Below are 15,290 nucleotides of genomic sequence, written 5' to 3'. Positions count from 1 at the left end.
AAAAAATAGCATGTTGCATTTGCGTATGACATATTCCCCCACACTTTAAATTATTTCTAGATTACTTCTAATACTGAAGACCATGCAAATGCTATGTACATAATTGTTATATTGGAAACCTGTACTATGTTCAGGAATATTTTTAAGTTATTTTAGTTGGGGGTTGGAGAGATGGCTCCATGGTTAAGAGCACTGACTGCTCTTCCAGAGGTCCTGAGTCCTATTCTCAGCAACAACATGGTGGCTCACAACCATCTGTAATGTGATCTGATGCTATCTTCTGGTGTGTCTGAAGACATCAGCTACGGTGTACTCATATAATGTGTGTGTGTGTGTGTGTGTGTGTGTGTGTGTGTCATATAAAATCTGCCACTAGTTAAATTACAAGCATAAGAGTATAGATGTGGAGAACCAATGTACTTTTTAATTCACATGATATGCTTTGCTTTTGTTTAAAAAAAAATGCTTCTTACTTTTCCTATAAATTGCTCTTAAAACTAAATTTTTCATGTGGAACTTTATACTATGTTTTTAAACTAAATAAAAATCCAACTGACTAAGTAACATTTGATCTCAGATATAAGAAAATACATGTGCACATGTGCATGTATACATGTATGTGGACATATGTGTATGTATGTGCATGTGTTTGTCTTTGGGGATAATCACACACTCAAGTGCCACTGCTCTCATTTTATTCTGTGAAACACAAAGTGGGCAGGTGGGCTAATTAGTTGTTACAGGTTCTATGAAAAAAAGAACTATATGATGAAAATTAAACTTTTTATTCAAACCAGGAGAATTATGGGTAGTGACTAGGAGGCTTCAGATCTGTTCCTTGCTATGCCCCATGGCATTTTCACAACACAGGGAATTCCTAAATGAATCCTAAAGACACTTTCTCCCTATTTCACATGTGGAGTTGCAAGATGGAATGTTGCTTATCCAATAAACACAAGCAGGCTCCAAAGTATTGATATTTTCATCTTGCTAAGGAGAATAAAAATAAAATAACTAAATTACTGTTTTTAGAGGTAAGACAGACAAATACTCTATCTGTATTATCTGAGGTATGTTGAAATACTTCAAGCTGATAAGATACACAAATCTAGTATTAAAACTCAAAACTGGACATTACTGAATGGGTTCTTTGCTCCTCAAAATGATGCTGTACATTCTTTCCAATCCAACATTAGACGCTTTCTCCTACCAAGTCTTAAAGCATATCAGTGTTTCAGCTCTGGCAGTGTGTTCACAATGGACCATTTATAGTAAGAAAATAAATGGTTACAGTTGTTGTGGCAATACAGTGCCCTAGACATCTTCAGTTAAAAGAAGAGATGCAAAGGCTTCATGCTGACACATATATTCTGTTTCCACAAGCCCGTTTCTATGCTTACTCAAAGGCCTCCTTTAAACTTAAAAGATCTCTACAGTTATGGAATAAAATGTAGTTGTGGATATTCAAGCATTGTGCTTCATGGTAATTTTCAGGTAGATTCTAGATTAGCTACAAATAATGTTATATAGATAAATGAAATTAGAAATGTTTCACTTAATATTAAACTTAGCTTAGCATGTATTGATTGATCCACCATATTTGGTGTATATCAGTGGATTCATCTCACTTATATAATGACAAGAACGGACTACCAGTAGCCACTGTTCAAGTTAACTTAAAAACAAAAGGCAACAACAAAGAAAACTAAACCATTATAGTGTCAGGTGAATCAAACAATTTTTAAAATTCATTTGTTCAACCAAACTTTTCTCTTTAAAAAAATTATTCATGTAAGTGTACCATTGCGGTCTGAAAAACAGTTTTTTAAAAAAAAAATAATAATAATTTAAAGCAATATGATAAGGCCTGTAAAGTATAAAGGCGCTTGCTTGCCTTTAATCTCAGCACTTGGGAGGCTCAGCAGGTAGATCTCTGTCTGGTCTACAGAGTGAGTTCCAGGACATCCAGGGCTACACAGAGAAACACTGTCTCAGAAGGAAAGAGAGAAAGAAAGAAAGAAAGAAAGAAAGAAAGAAAGAAAGAAAGAAAGAAAGAAAGAAAGAAAGAGGGAAGGAGGGAGGGAGGGAGGGAGAGAGGGAGGGAGGGAGGCAGGGAGGAAGTAAGGAAGAAAGAAAGGAAGGAAGAAAAGAAAGACAAGGAAGGAAGGAAGGAAGGAAAGAAGGAAGGAAGGGAAAGAAACAAAGGTGAAGAGAAAATAATCAACATGAGTAACTATCAATTAAATAACATGCCTAAGGGCTAAGAGGATGCTCAGTTTGTAACATGTTTGCTGTCTAAGTATGAAGCCCAGAGTTCGTTTCTCCAGGACCCAAAAGAATCCAAGTGCAGAGACACTTGGGGTGAGGAGTGGAAAGAGGTGGGTTTCCCAGAGCTCACTAGCCAGGCAGTGGAGCCAATTAGTTAGCTTCTGGTTTAGTGGGGAAGACTGTCCCTCCCCCACAACAGGTAGAGAGCAGTTGAGACCGGTTCCTAATACCATCCTGTGATTCCGCATGCACTGCACTAGTGTTAGTAACAACCAGTGGGGACACACAAAGCAGCAACTTGTCTTTCTGATTTGGAATGTCATTGAGGTAGGCTGCTTCCTGAGGAAGAATTTCAGACAAGGAAAAGACTCTTCCTAGGAGATTAAATAAAAATGTATGTTCAAAAATAGGACCAAAATGAGAATGGCATCTTAAGGAAAAAGAAATTGATTCGAGCTGTATGTTAAAAGCGAAAGTGAAATATAATGAACAATTTTCATCCATGTGTTTTCACTTTCTAATGATCAGTGATGTTCTTGTTGTCTATTCACTTAAAAATGGATATTAGCCACAAAGTACAGGTCAACCACGCTAGAATCAACAGACCCAAAGGAACCAGAAGGGGAAACTAAATAGATATTGGAGGTTGATGGAAAGAAGGGGCTGGGCGGGAGAGGATGGGGACAGAAACATAGTGACAGGGATGATCAAATGTAGGGAGAAAGAAGGGAAATCAGCATGGGGGACAATCTCTAAGGCTGCCAGAGACCTGGGTTGTGGGGGAGGGAGAACTCGGGGTATACTCAGATAATTTTAGATAAGACTCCTTGCAGTGGGAGACATGGATCCGGAAGTTCCCACTTCCTCTAGTCAGGCAGGACTCCTAGTGTCTGGATAAGAACAGTGAACCACCCACAAAACCTTCGACTCAAAATGTGTCTTCCTACGAGTGCAGGGACAAAGACAGTGCACAGATGAAGGGTATGGCTGACCAATGACTGCCTAAAATTGAGACCTATACCATGGGCAAGAACCAATCCCTGACACTATGAAGAATACTCTGTTATGCTTACAGACAGGCGCCCAGCATAACTGTCCTCAGAGAACCTCCACCCAGCAGCTAATGGAAAGAGATGCAAAGACCCACATTCACACATTAGATGGAGCTCAGAGAATCAGAAGAGGTAGGAGAATAACTGAGGGTTCCAAAGAGGACAGACACTCCACAAGAAGACCAATGAAGTAAACTAACCTGAACCCTTGAGTGCTCTCTGAGCCTGAACCACCAACCAAGGATCCGGCATGGAGTGGACCGAGGCCCACTGAGAATATGAGCAGCTTGATCTTCATGCAGGTCCCCAAACACAGGGAGCAGAGGCTGCCCCTGAGCCTGTTGTCTGTCTGTGGATCCTGTTCCTCTCAATGGTCAGCCTTGTCTAGCCTCAGTGGGAAAGGACGCATCTAGTCCTGTAGTGGCTTGATAGGTGCAAGAGGCTAACACCCAAAGGAGGGTCCCCCTTCACAAAAGAGAAGAGGAGGGTAGAATGGGGGAGGATATGTGTGAAGGGGTACTGGAAGGCAGGGGACAGATTGAGATCAAGGTGATAAATTAATATAATTTAAAAATCGAAAGAAATGAGAGAGGAAGAGTAGGAAGTAGGAAAACAAGAAAACAGAAGAGGGGGGAAAAGGTTAGGAAGAAGTACACATCTTTAAACTCAATGTGTAAATGAGTTTACAAATGGCTAACACACGCTAAATGAAATGTTCAGCATCTTTAGACATCAGGAAAATGGAAATCAAAATGACTTTGAGGTTCCATCTTACAACTGTCAGAATGGCTAAGATCAATAGTAACACAGGTGAAGGGTCATGGTGCTGGAGATAAGACAGAGCTATGCTCCTCCATTGCTGGTGGGAGTGCACACTGGTACAACCACTGTGAAACCAATCTGGTGGTTCCTCTGAATGTTGAAAATGGATCTTCCTGAAAACACAAACTATATCACTCAGGCATATTCACAGAGGACACTCCATCCTACCTCAAGGTCACTTGTTTAACCATGTTCATTGTGGCTTTATTCCTAGTAGCAAACAACTGGATAAAACCTAGATGTTTCTCAACAGAAGAATGAATAAAGAAAACATGTTATATTTATTTATACAAGGTAATATTACTCAAAACCACTCCTGGACATATACCTAAAAGAAGCTCCAACATATAACAAGGACACATGCTCCACTATGTTCATAGCAGCCTTATTTAAAATAACCAGAAACTGGAAAGAATCCAAATGTCCCTCAACAGAGAAGTTGATACAGAAAATGTACATTTACACAATGGAGTACTACTCAGCTATTGAACACAATGGCTTCATGAAATTCCTAGGCAAATGGATATAACTGGAAAATATCATCCTGAGTGAGGTAACCGAGTCACAAAAGAACACACATGGTATGTACTCACTAATAAGCAAAAAGCTCTAAATACCCATGATACAACATATGATACACAGACCATATGAAGCTCAAGAATAAGAAAGACCAAAGTGTAGATACTTCAGTCCTTAGAAGGGGGAACAAAATACAGGAGGTAGAGGGTAAGAGGGACTTGGGGGAAAGAGAGGAGGGGAAGGGCAAAGGGGAAGGAAGGCTTAAGTATTGAAAGAGACAGGAATGATATATTGAACAGGTCAGAAAGTTGAACAGAGGTGTGTATTAATGGGGAATGGGGAAACAGAGGTAGCCACCAGAAAGTCCCAGATACCAGGAAATCAAGAGGCTCCAAGGACCCAACAGAGATGTGATTAGCTGAAATGTCCAACAAAGGGGAGGGAGAACCTGTAGAGGCCATATTCAGAGGGTAGGCAAGGCCCCTGGTTGGGGGATGGGGCCACCCACTCATCTCCAAAATTTTAACCCAGAATTGTTCCTGTATAAAGGAAATACAGCAATAAAGTGTGGAGCAGAGACTGAAGGAAAGGCCATCCAGAGACTGCCTCACTTAGGGATCCATCCCATATACAGACACCAAACTCAGACAATACTGCGGATGCCAAAAAGTGCATACTGACAGGAGCCTGATATAGCTGTCTCCTGAGAGGCTCTGCCAGAGTCTGACATATACAGATGTGACTGCTCAAAGCCATCCATTGGACTGAGCACAGGATCCCGATGGAGAAGTTAGGTAAAAGACTGAAGGATCTGAAGGGGTTTGAAAAACAACAATATCAAACAAACAAACCCCCCCAGAGCTCCCAGGGACTAAACCACAAACTAAAGAGTACACATGACTCCAGCTGCACATGTATCAGAAGAGGATGACCTTGTGCATCAGTGGGAAGAGAGGTCCTTGGTCCTGTGAATGCTCAATGCTCCAGTGTAGGTGAATGCCGAGGCAGTTAGGTGGATGGAGGATCACCCTTAGAAAAGCAAGGGGGAGATGGGGTAGGGTGTTTGTGAAGGGGAAACCAGGAAAGGAAATAACGTTTGAAGTGTAAATAAATAAAACATCCAATTAAAAAATAAAAAGAAAGAAATTTGCAGGCAAATGGATGGTCTAGAAAAAAGCCATCCTGAGTGAGGTAAGACAGACCCTGATAAATATGGTACATAAGTGAAAATTAGCATCACAAGAGGGAACTCACACCTAACACTGCTTGTGTAACCAAGAACCAGAGACTAGATTGCTTAGTGTGATGGTTTGTATATGCTTGGCCCAGGGAGTGGCACTGTTTGGAGGTATGACCTAGTTGGAGTACGTGTGTCATTGTGGGCATGACCTTTAAGACCCTCATTTCACCTTCCCGGAAGCCAGTGTTCTGCTAGCAGCCTTCAAGATGAAGATGTAGAACCTTACCTCCACCTGCGCCATACCTGCCTGGATGCTGCCATGGTCCCTCCTTGATGATAATGGATGGAACCTCTGAACGTGTAAGCCAAAGAATTAGAAGGTCCCTCTGAATCAACTAAACAAGGCTCCTATGAACACATAGAGAACAAAGCAGCTACCACAGAGCCTACATGGGTCTACACCGGGCCCCCTGAATATACATTACAGCTATTAGCTTAGTATTTTTATGGGACTCCTGACTGAGAACAAGTGCTCTCTGACTCGTGAGCCTGCTCCTGGGACTCTTCTCCTTCTGTTGGCGTGCTGTGTCCAACTCTGATATGATCATTTTGCTTCATCTTGTTATATTTTATTTTGTTATGTTGACTTTGCTACCTCTGAGCAGTCTGTTTTTTTTCCAATGAATGAAAAAAATAAAGGAGTGGGCTTGGAGAGGAGAGAAGATAGGAAGGAGGAAAGGGAAGGCAAACTATAATCGGGATATATTTTCAATAAAACCAAAAAGTGAATAATAACACATGCGTCTATCTAGGCATCACAGAACACTCCTGTCACACAAGCTTGTAAGACACTGAGGAAGGAGAATAGACCCCAAAGTAAGTCTGGGCTCCCACTGGATAGATGGGAGGATGGATGGATGGATGAATGGATGGATGGATGAATGGATGGATGGGTGGATGGATGAATGGATGGATGGATGAATGGATGGATGGGTGGATGGATGGATGGGTGGATGGATGGATGGATGGATGGATGAATGGATAGATGGATGGATGGATGGATGGATGGATGGATGGATGAATGGATAGATGGATAGATGGATGGATGGATGGATGGATGGATGGATAGATGGATGGATATAAATGTGTCCCTTATGTTACTTAACATGTCATAACAAAAAAAATATTTTAAAACCTTCCCCTGTGTACAATAAACTTAACAAGATTCTGAAAGAGATTCTGTTCTTTCTTCTGTTCCAATTGACCTAAAACATGTAAATAAAATATATCATAGCTAAACATGTTACCACAAATAGGAAAGTTCATCTCTTGTAGAGGAATGATCAAATTTCAAAGTTCAAAGGCTAGATTCAGAATGTTCCCCATAATGTCAATTGATTGTGCTCACATTGTTTTAAACTTTTTTAATTCACTACAGACCTGCTTTCAATAAGTATCCTGCATAATTTTAACAAGGAAGTACCCACAGTCTTAAGTTCCATGTAATGATGTGGGAGGAGAGGGGACACAACATTCATTGCACTGAGGTAGAAAAGCAAAACAGATTGCTTCCACCTCTGCCCACGTCCACAAGATCTCATCTGCCCCCTCACAGAGACGAACACTTGGCATCTGAGAAGTTCTTTGTATTTCTCCCCTCCTCTACGCCACCACCCACCCAGACTTTCCCGAAGACCCTCTCCCTTGGTTTCAGCCATTTCCCTTAGCAGTTCCATGCTTGCTTTTTTTGGTGTTTGCCAGAGATCCCTGGTCCTAACCATTCTCTAAGAGTATGAGAAACTGATAAGAACTAATGGAGCTCAGGTAAGGACATAGAGTGAGTGCAGAGCTTACTAACATCCGTAACTGACGACGGTCCGACACAAGAGTCAACAGATGTTCCAAAACGCCTCCCTTTAATTAGTGATTAACCTAAGTCCTAGCATTAAGGGTTAATATTGATTGAGTGTTTTCTTTACCTCTGCTTCTTTATTTTAATCTGTTAAGAGGAAGTTGAGCATTGAAAAGTATTTAAGAGTGAGAGTCACCCTAAGGGCCCCGCCCCCAGCATAGAATTCAGTTTCCTATGCTCTGTCTCACAGGGATAGTAATGGCTCACTGAGGGGTATATTGGCTGTCATTTCTACATCTAAGCAAATGTAATACCCACTTGATTTTAAATGTCCAAGTGCAACAGTGTAATCTTTTCTGTTACCTAACAGCCAGTAAAATTCAACAACTATATGGGTGTCATAAGGAAATATTAAAAATCTACCAAACGAGCATTTGTTTTTCTTTCTCCAGTCTGACATTTAGAAAATGTGTAGAGTGGTTTAAACCAGGGGATGCAGGGGAAGAGGGATGAAATTGTTCCTTCAGGCCTAGAATATTCTATGCCAAGTCTCATTTCAGGCTGTGCCTCTCTGGCCAAATACAAGACCCATGAAAAGAAATACATAGAAGAGAAAACTGTGCCTTTAAGCTTAGCAGAGCCGTGTTGGCTGAGGCCACTGTGGGAAGAGGGATGGGCGTGCTGCTGGAGTTTGGTTTCCACTCAGAGGATGTCTGCTCCCTCAATGAGACTGCATCACCTACAGGCATGAGGTCATGGTTGTACCAGTTTCACTGGGTCAGTCTCTCTCAGCACATTCTTTTCCCCTCCTCCCTGAGAAGGTGCTGTAAACAAGCGAGAGAGAGAGAGAGAGAGAGAGAGAGAGAGAGAGAGAGAGAGAGAGAGAGAGAGAGAGAGAGAGAGAGAGAGAGAGAGAGAGAAAGCTGTCCTGGAGTAAGCACATCCTAAATTCAAAATGCCTGCAACTCTGGCTCCACCTGTGGCAGTCTAGACCAAAAGTAGGGGGCAGGAAACAGGACAAGAGCAGCCAGGCTTGCTTGATTACAGGGGAGGGGAGGAGTTAAGGCAAGAAAGAAACAAAGAAAGCACATATTAATACCACTAAAATATTAAATTTTTTAAGGGAAGCTGAATTTATAAACTGCCATGGTGTCTTGCATGCCGAACAATTCTCCCACCTCTGAGGTTAAAAACTTTGGACATGAAATGTTCTAGCAAACTGAGAACTATGAAAGAATAAAATTAAGCAAACCCCAGATAAACAGCATGCATCAAATAATAAAAGTCACGAATACAGATCTTAAGTTATGAGAATCAGACAGAACCCTCGAGGAAATTTTACGGCACATATGCATAGGCATTGGACAAAAGTGCACCGTTTTCCTATTGAGAGAGGAACAGTGGAACTGAGTCACAAACCCATAAGATTCTCTACTAAAAACAAGACATTGGGTTCCGCTGGAGGAATGCTCTTGTCCCCTAGGCTGAAATCTTCCTTGTGGGCACACAGTCAAAAGCATTTTAAAGGGCTTTTGTTTGCCCCATCTATTTTGACTGCCAAAAATATCACACAGGCCCACAGTAAAATGACAAGGTGATGGTGTTCTCCTTCTGCATGGGGCTGGTACCTGCAGCTCACACATAGGGACCTTTTGCATAATGTGGCTCACATAAAAGGCTTTGTTCTCCATTGCCTCGCTGTGGCTGTGAGCCTCCACTTCAGGGTGTTCCCTCCCACAGACGTTGTGACAAAATCCTACCTTTAATATTTAAGTCGGTTCCCTGCTGATAGTTGTTTATTTGTTTTTCTGTATCATACCTGGAACTCAGCACCGCCCAGGGATAGTTTTGTTTATTGTTGTTTTGCCACGCACAAGTCATTTTTTGCATATCCTCGAACCCCAGAAAACAAATCTGAAAGGATGTGCCTTTCAGCTGACCACTCCATGTTGTAGTATGTCTGTAGGGCTCCTGTACGTGTGTACATCTGCATCTTGACAAAAGCTTCGCCCTCGGTTTCAAAAGGTCTGTGTCCTGGATGCCTTACACTCAGAGCTTACAACAGAGGGCAAACAGTAATTATCACAAGCCAGCTTGTCGCTAACCAAACCTTTTTGCCGACGCCAGGAGGAAAAACACCAATGCCCAGTTTTCAAGAATGGTGCTTTCTGACTCCAGCGTTCATTCTCCCCTCCCCCTCCTCACACACCCAAACACACACCTCCCCACTCAGGCTCCTCTAGGCAAGCTCTGCCTTTACATTTCCATCCTAGAACAAAGGCGAGGCTAGGGAAGGCAGTCATTACTTCAGACCCCCCACTCCCAAAGAAAGGCTTTAGAATCAAGAAGTGAATAGAGGAAGCAGATGCAGCTGGGTACCCACCCCTCTCATTTGGGAAGAAAGGACTGCATAGAAACCCAAGCTCTGTCAGCCTCGTACCTTTGAGCCCCGCCCTCTACAACCAAAGAACAGTTTTTCATTTTCCTAAAATTACTAATGTACACCAATTCTCCTCTTTCCGTTGTCTCTGGAGAAATAATTTGAAATTTGCTTGGCTCCCCTCGCCTCTTTCCTCACTGTACAGAGAACTCTGAGGCGTGAGCACGCAGAGACAGACACACTTAACAAATTAATAAGATAAAAAAAAATAAATCCTCTATCTTTAATTCCTTTCCCTGGGATCTTTGTATAATTTCTTACCCTTCTTTCTATAGCTCCAACAGTACTAACTCTCAAAAAATACACCCTAACCTGAACCGAAGTTTCCAGTGGTTTTAAAGTGGTACCTAACAAGGTCATTGGCTCATCTTCAAATCTAGAGCTTAAGTACCTAGCCGGGTCTCTTGCCCTGCAGTGACACCTGGAGAGGTCAGGCCTGGACAGCGCCAACCTGCTCGTACTCCCTCCCAAGACACTGGGGACCGGACCGGCAGAGACCAGCCGGTCCGGTTCCTACTCTCCGGGCTGCGGCTCCTCTCCGGCAGAGGCGCAGGAGGAAGGACCCGGCTGAGCTAGGCGGGACGATGTCTTACCTGGGCGCGGAAAGTGGACGCAGCCGCGGTCACGGCTGACTCGCAGAGCTAGAGCTCCTCTGTGGGAGGAGCGGGGGAGACCGGGCGACCGAAGAAACGAGGGAAAGAAGGAGAGGAAAGAGAAAGAGGCCGAAGGGAAGCGGAGGTAAGAGAGGATGCTGCCGCCGCCGCCGCCTCCGCCGCCGAGAGCCCGCGCAGCCGGAGCGCCGCCCCGTGCGCGCCCCAGCCGGGTTCCGCCGCCGCCCCGCCCCGGCAGCTCCCGCCCCGTGCGCGCCCCAGCCTGGCTCCGCCACGGTCCGCGCAGAGCTGCCACCGCCGCAGTGGAGGGGAGGGGGAGCACTGGGCCCCGCCTCCTGCCGCAGCCAGCAGCCCTCCCCGCGGGGACAGCCAGGCTCGCAGCCCCAGAGAGCCCCGCCCAGCCAAGGCCAAGGGCAGCAGGGCAGCTGGCCTGTGATGCAGAACTGTCCCTCCAGGCTTTGCAAAAAGAGCAGCAGAGACAACGTTGGGAAGCCAGGGACAGTCGTTTCAATCAGTCCTTGGGAGGGTCGCCTCTCTTTCCGTTCTTTATAGCTGAAGCTGGTTCAAGGGACCCGTTGATGGAAAAAAGCTCAGTTCACTGGTGTTGTTTCTACAAACCCAACAACAGGTGCATCGGGAAACCCCCCCAAAGAAGTTGAGATGGAGAACCACCCCTGTTGGTACTGGACATTGGAGGGATAGGGGTGTGGAGAATTCTAGACCTAGCTCTGTCAGTAATCCGAAGCACATATTGATTCAACTAATGTTCTGCAGACCTACTATGTGTCGGCCATTGTTCTAGGCTTTGTGGAAACAGGAAACCTAAATGTCCCCCATCCAGTCCATCTGTGGTAAGGTAGTAACACCAAGCGAGGGTGAAAACTGTCAGTAACACCTCTCTCAAACTCCAAATGACTCATGGATTCTCAGGGGAACTGTTGACCTTCGATTAATACCGTTGAAATAAAAATCATCTCTTTCAGCTGCAGTGACAGCTCTCCACATAGTGCTTGGTGTTCCGGAGAACCTGGGCTGGATTCCCGGCACCCACCTCGGGCAGCTCGAATCTGCCTGTGACTGCAGGGGACTCTCATGTCTATGGCCTCCGCGGACACTTGAACACATACGGGAACTTAAAAACAATTTAGCATGTTCAAAGGCATTTCCTAAGTACAAAACAAAATGTCCGAGAAAGCAGCAGGGTAGGCAGAGGTTAGAATAAATGTATCCATCTCTATGGGATACCAAGAGATTGTCATTTAAAAGTCAACCCAAACATTGAGGAGATGACATTTCTGAAGATGTTGTGGTAGATGTTGCTTTTGATTCATATTGAACCACAAAACTTTAGAGTTGATTTCTTGGGCATTTGATCTAATTTCCTCAGCCTTCGAATGGAAATGCGATCCATTTACAGGAGAGTGCAAACCTTAGAAGTCATTAGGAAGCAAGGTGTGAAACCATAATCTTCATAGCCACACCCTAGGCTCTGGGCAGTGTCTCTCTCACTCTGTCCCCACCCAGCTTCATCTGGTGTCCCTGTGACACTTGCAAGGAGGTAGGGAATATCAGGGCACACCCAGTAGTAGGAATCCTTGTGGAGGAGGAGCTCTAAGAAGGTGACCTGACCAAGAGGGCTTCAGCATCTAAAAAATGACAGAGACAGTATGGGGGTGGGAAGAAGGAATAGGAGTCCTGTTGGATCCACACTGGAAGACCTCATTCCTGCTCAGCGTAGTTACTGAGTTCTTCCCAACTCCTAGGAGTGTTGTGCTGTTTGATAAAGGATCCTCACTGCACTAGGAACATATTGGAGTTCCTTCTGAGTTTGCATTAACCCTGAACTCAAAGTCAGCAGAACTTGGGGCACAGACAGCAAACCTGCCCACTTATATTTTGAAAAAGAGTGGCTCTCCACAGTAATGGTTTATGGGATCCACCAAAGATCAGTGGTCTGTCTTTTGGAAAAACCTCAACCTTAAATGGGAGTACACCTCCTCCCTCTGCCTATCTTAACCGGAGTTCTGCCAGAAAAAAAATAGCACCTATATGCTGGACTTCCATAGAAAAAAATTTAAAATGGGGAGTCAATTACAAAGGACAAGGATACAAGGGAACAATTTTGGAATGGGTGACAATTTTGAAATTATCATTAGAGAGCAGGTCAGGGAGAAAGAAATATTATTTCTGTGTGACACATGGGACATTATGAAATTTTCCAGGCCATATTGACATTTTAACTGGTGTTAGGATTACCCAGGTCCTGCTTAGGTAACCTTACAATCAATCCTTCATAAAGTGTCTAGAAGACACTGTCCAGCAACATGTATTTCTCTACCTCACAATATTTTCCTTCCCTCTTCTGTCATGTTTTCTGACCTATAGGTGTAGGGGTTACATTGTAGGTGTACAGACGGGATTTGGGCACCTCACTGTCACCAATTTTCTGTACTTTGACATGTTCTGGATCTCCATGATAGACTAAAGATTCATCGTAAAGTTAGAATTCTTTCTAGGCTCCAACCCAGTTACCTGGCAACAACCAGGTATGCCTGACTCAGTATAAAAGGGGTTGTTTGCCCTTTCTTCAATCTCTTTCTCTCTTATTCTCTTACTCTCTTCCTTCTTTGTCCATTTTCTCTACATTCCCCTCTCCCCTCTCTCCATACTTTCATGGTCAGCATTTATTCTTTCCCCTCCCTCCCCCCTCTGTGTCTCTACTTCTTCAACTCCCCTCCCCATGCCCTAAATAAACTCAATTCCATACTATATTCATTGTGTGGTGGATACCTCAGGAGGAAGGGATACCTCAGCATGGGCCCACAGAGGCACCCCCTTGCTCTGAACCATACCAAGCCTCTCAAACTTATTCTTGGTTCTTCCTTTGTCTTTTATAAAAACAAAAAGTATTAGTTTGGAAAAATGGCTGTTAGCAGGTGCTATTCTAGAGTTGGTGGCCTTTCCAAACATGGGTAATTGGAATGCAGCACCAGGCATGACTTCCCCCCTATTAAGCTGGCCTTCAGTGTAATTAGACAGCTGGTGGTTACCCCAAGATAAAAGTATCACTGTTGTGCCATTGAGGATACTCTGCCAGGCCAATCAGTGCTGTGGTTTGTTGTCTTTGTAGCTGAGTAAGACGATTGACTGGCAGCTTACATAGCAACTTCTGGTACCATGAAAGCCAGTCCTCAGGAAGGAGGCTTCAGATCAGTTCCAGCTTGATTCAAGTCCTGGTATCTCCAGCAATCGTCTAATCCTCAGGTTCCAGGAGGAAAGCAAGGGAAATGGCAATTGCAAAACCTGCTTTAGTAATCTCCTGAATTGCCCTAGCCAGTGATGGAAGGGAGATTTTGCATGTCTGTCACTGAGGTCTCATAATGCAGTTTATGGCTCTTGGGAGAAGTATTATAATCCTCTTTGCTTTAACACACACTCTCTCTCTCTGTCTCTCTCTCTCTCTCTCTCTCTCTCTCTCCCTCTCCCTCTCTCTGTCTCTCTCTGTCTCTCTCTCTGTCTCTGTCTCTCTCTGTCTCTCTCTCTCTGTCTGTCTGTCTGTCTCTGTCTCTGTCTCTCTCTCATTATCATTATGTCCAGATCCAATTGATACATCTACAACTCAAACCCTACACCTACAGGTCAGAAAACATCACAGAAGAAGGAGCAAAATATGCATTCCCTTTAATATATATTACAATTTTATGGCAATAACATAACAATGGTGTCAAATAAATTCTTAACATTCTAAGGGAATAGTTTCAGACCTATACTCTATTAAATTAGGACATATAAAAGAAGTGGACAAATCTCCAGATGCAACCAAATCACCAAAGTTAAGACAAGAGAGATCAACAATAGACTGTTACAGAATTGGAGACTGAAACAGTAAAACAGCAATAACAAACAAACAAGACTGGCAACTAAAATGAACCCAAGAATCACAGAAAAATTCTACCAGATTTTCAAAGAATAACTACAACCAGTTTCTTTAATTATTAAAAAATAAAAAAGAAAGACACAAAACAAAAAAAAAAACCATTTCCAATCTCTTTTTATGAAGTCAGTATTGGAGTATAATATCAAAACCAGGTGATGACACAACTCCCCCTGCCAAAAAAAGAAAATAGCCCACAAATATCCCTGATGAACCTAAATTCAAAAGTCCTCAGTATAATACTCCATGTGTATGTCAGAAAGACAAGTCATCACAAAGAATTTGGTTTTACTGCAGAGACACAGATAGTTCAACGTATTTAAGTCTATAAACTTATATACAATGACACAAATGCACGAAAAGATAAAAGTCACATGATCATCCTAACAGATGCAGTGAAGGCTTTGGACAATAAAGCTCAGAGGCTCTGTATCGACATTTGAAAAATATAGAAGACACTGTGAAATAATTTAGCTTATAACCCACTAGAAATGTGGCCTATTTTCAAGGAAAAAAGAAAATCAACAAAAACTAATTCTTAAGTAATTATGTTGTTGAAATTAGTGAAAAAGATTTTTAAAAATATGTATTACAATTATACTCAATGAACTT

The 15,290-nt window shown here is 43.1% G+C and overlaps 1 protein-coding gene across 1 annotated transcript in view; it reads right to left on the bottom strand.

Annotated features, from left to right (window-relative positions):
• Positions 1–10,747, bottom strand: part of MAP2 (microtubule associated protein 2) — a gene marked incomplete at its 3' end in the record, with an annotated part of 244,046 nt that extends 233,299 nt beyond the window's left edge. Inside the window, exon 1 of the mRNA XM_080932786.1 lies at positions 10,727–10,747. The remainder of the gene's footprint in view (positions 1–10,726) is intronic.
• Between the last annotated feature and the right edge of the window lie 4,543 nt (positions 10,748–15,290).

This window comes from Micromys minutus, assembly GCF_963924665.1.
Source record: "Micromys minutus genome assembly, chromosome: 19".
Lineage (NCBI taxonomy): Eukaryota > Metazoa > Chordata > Mammalia > Rodentia > Muridae > Micromys > Micromys minutus.
Note: the sequence above shows the minus strand (reverse complement) of the source record. Positions and strands in the feature narration are given on the sequence as shown.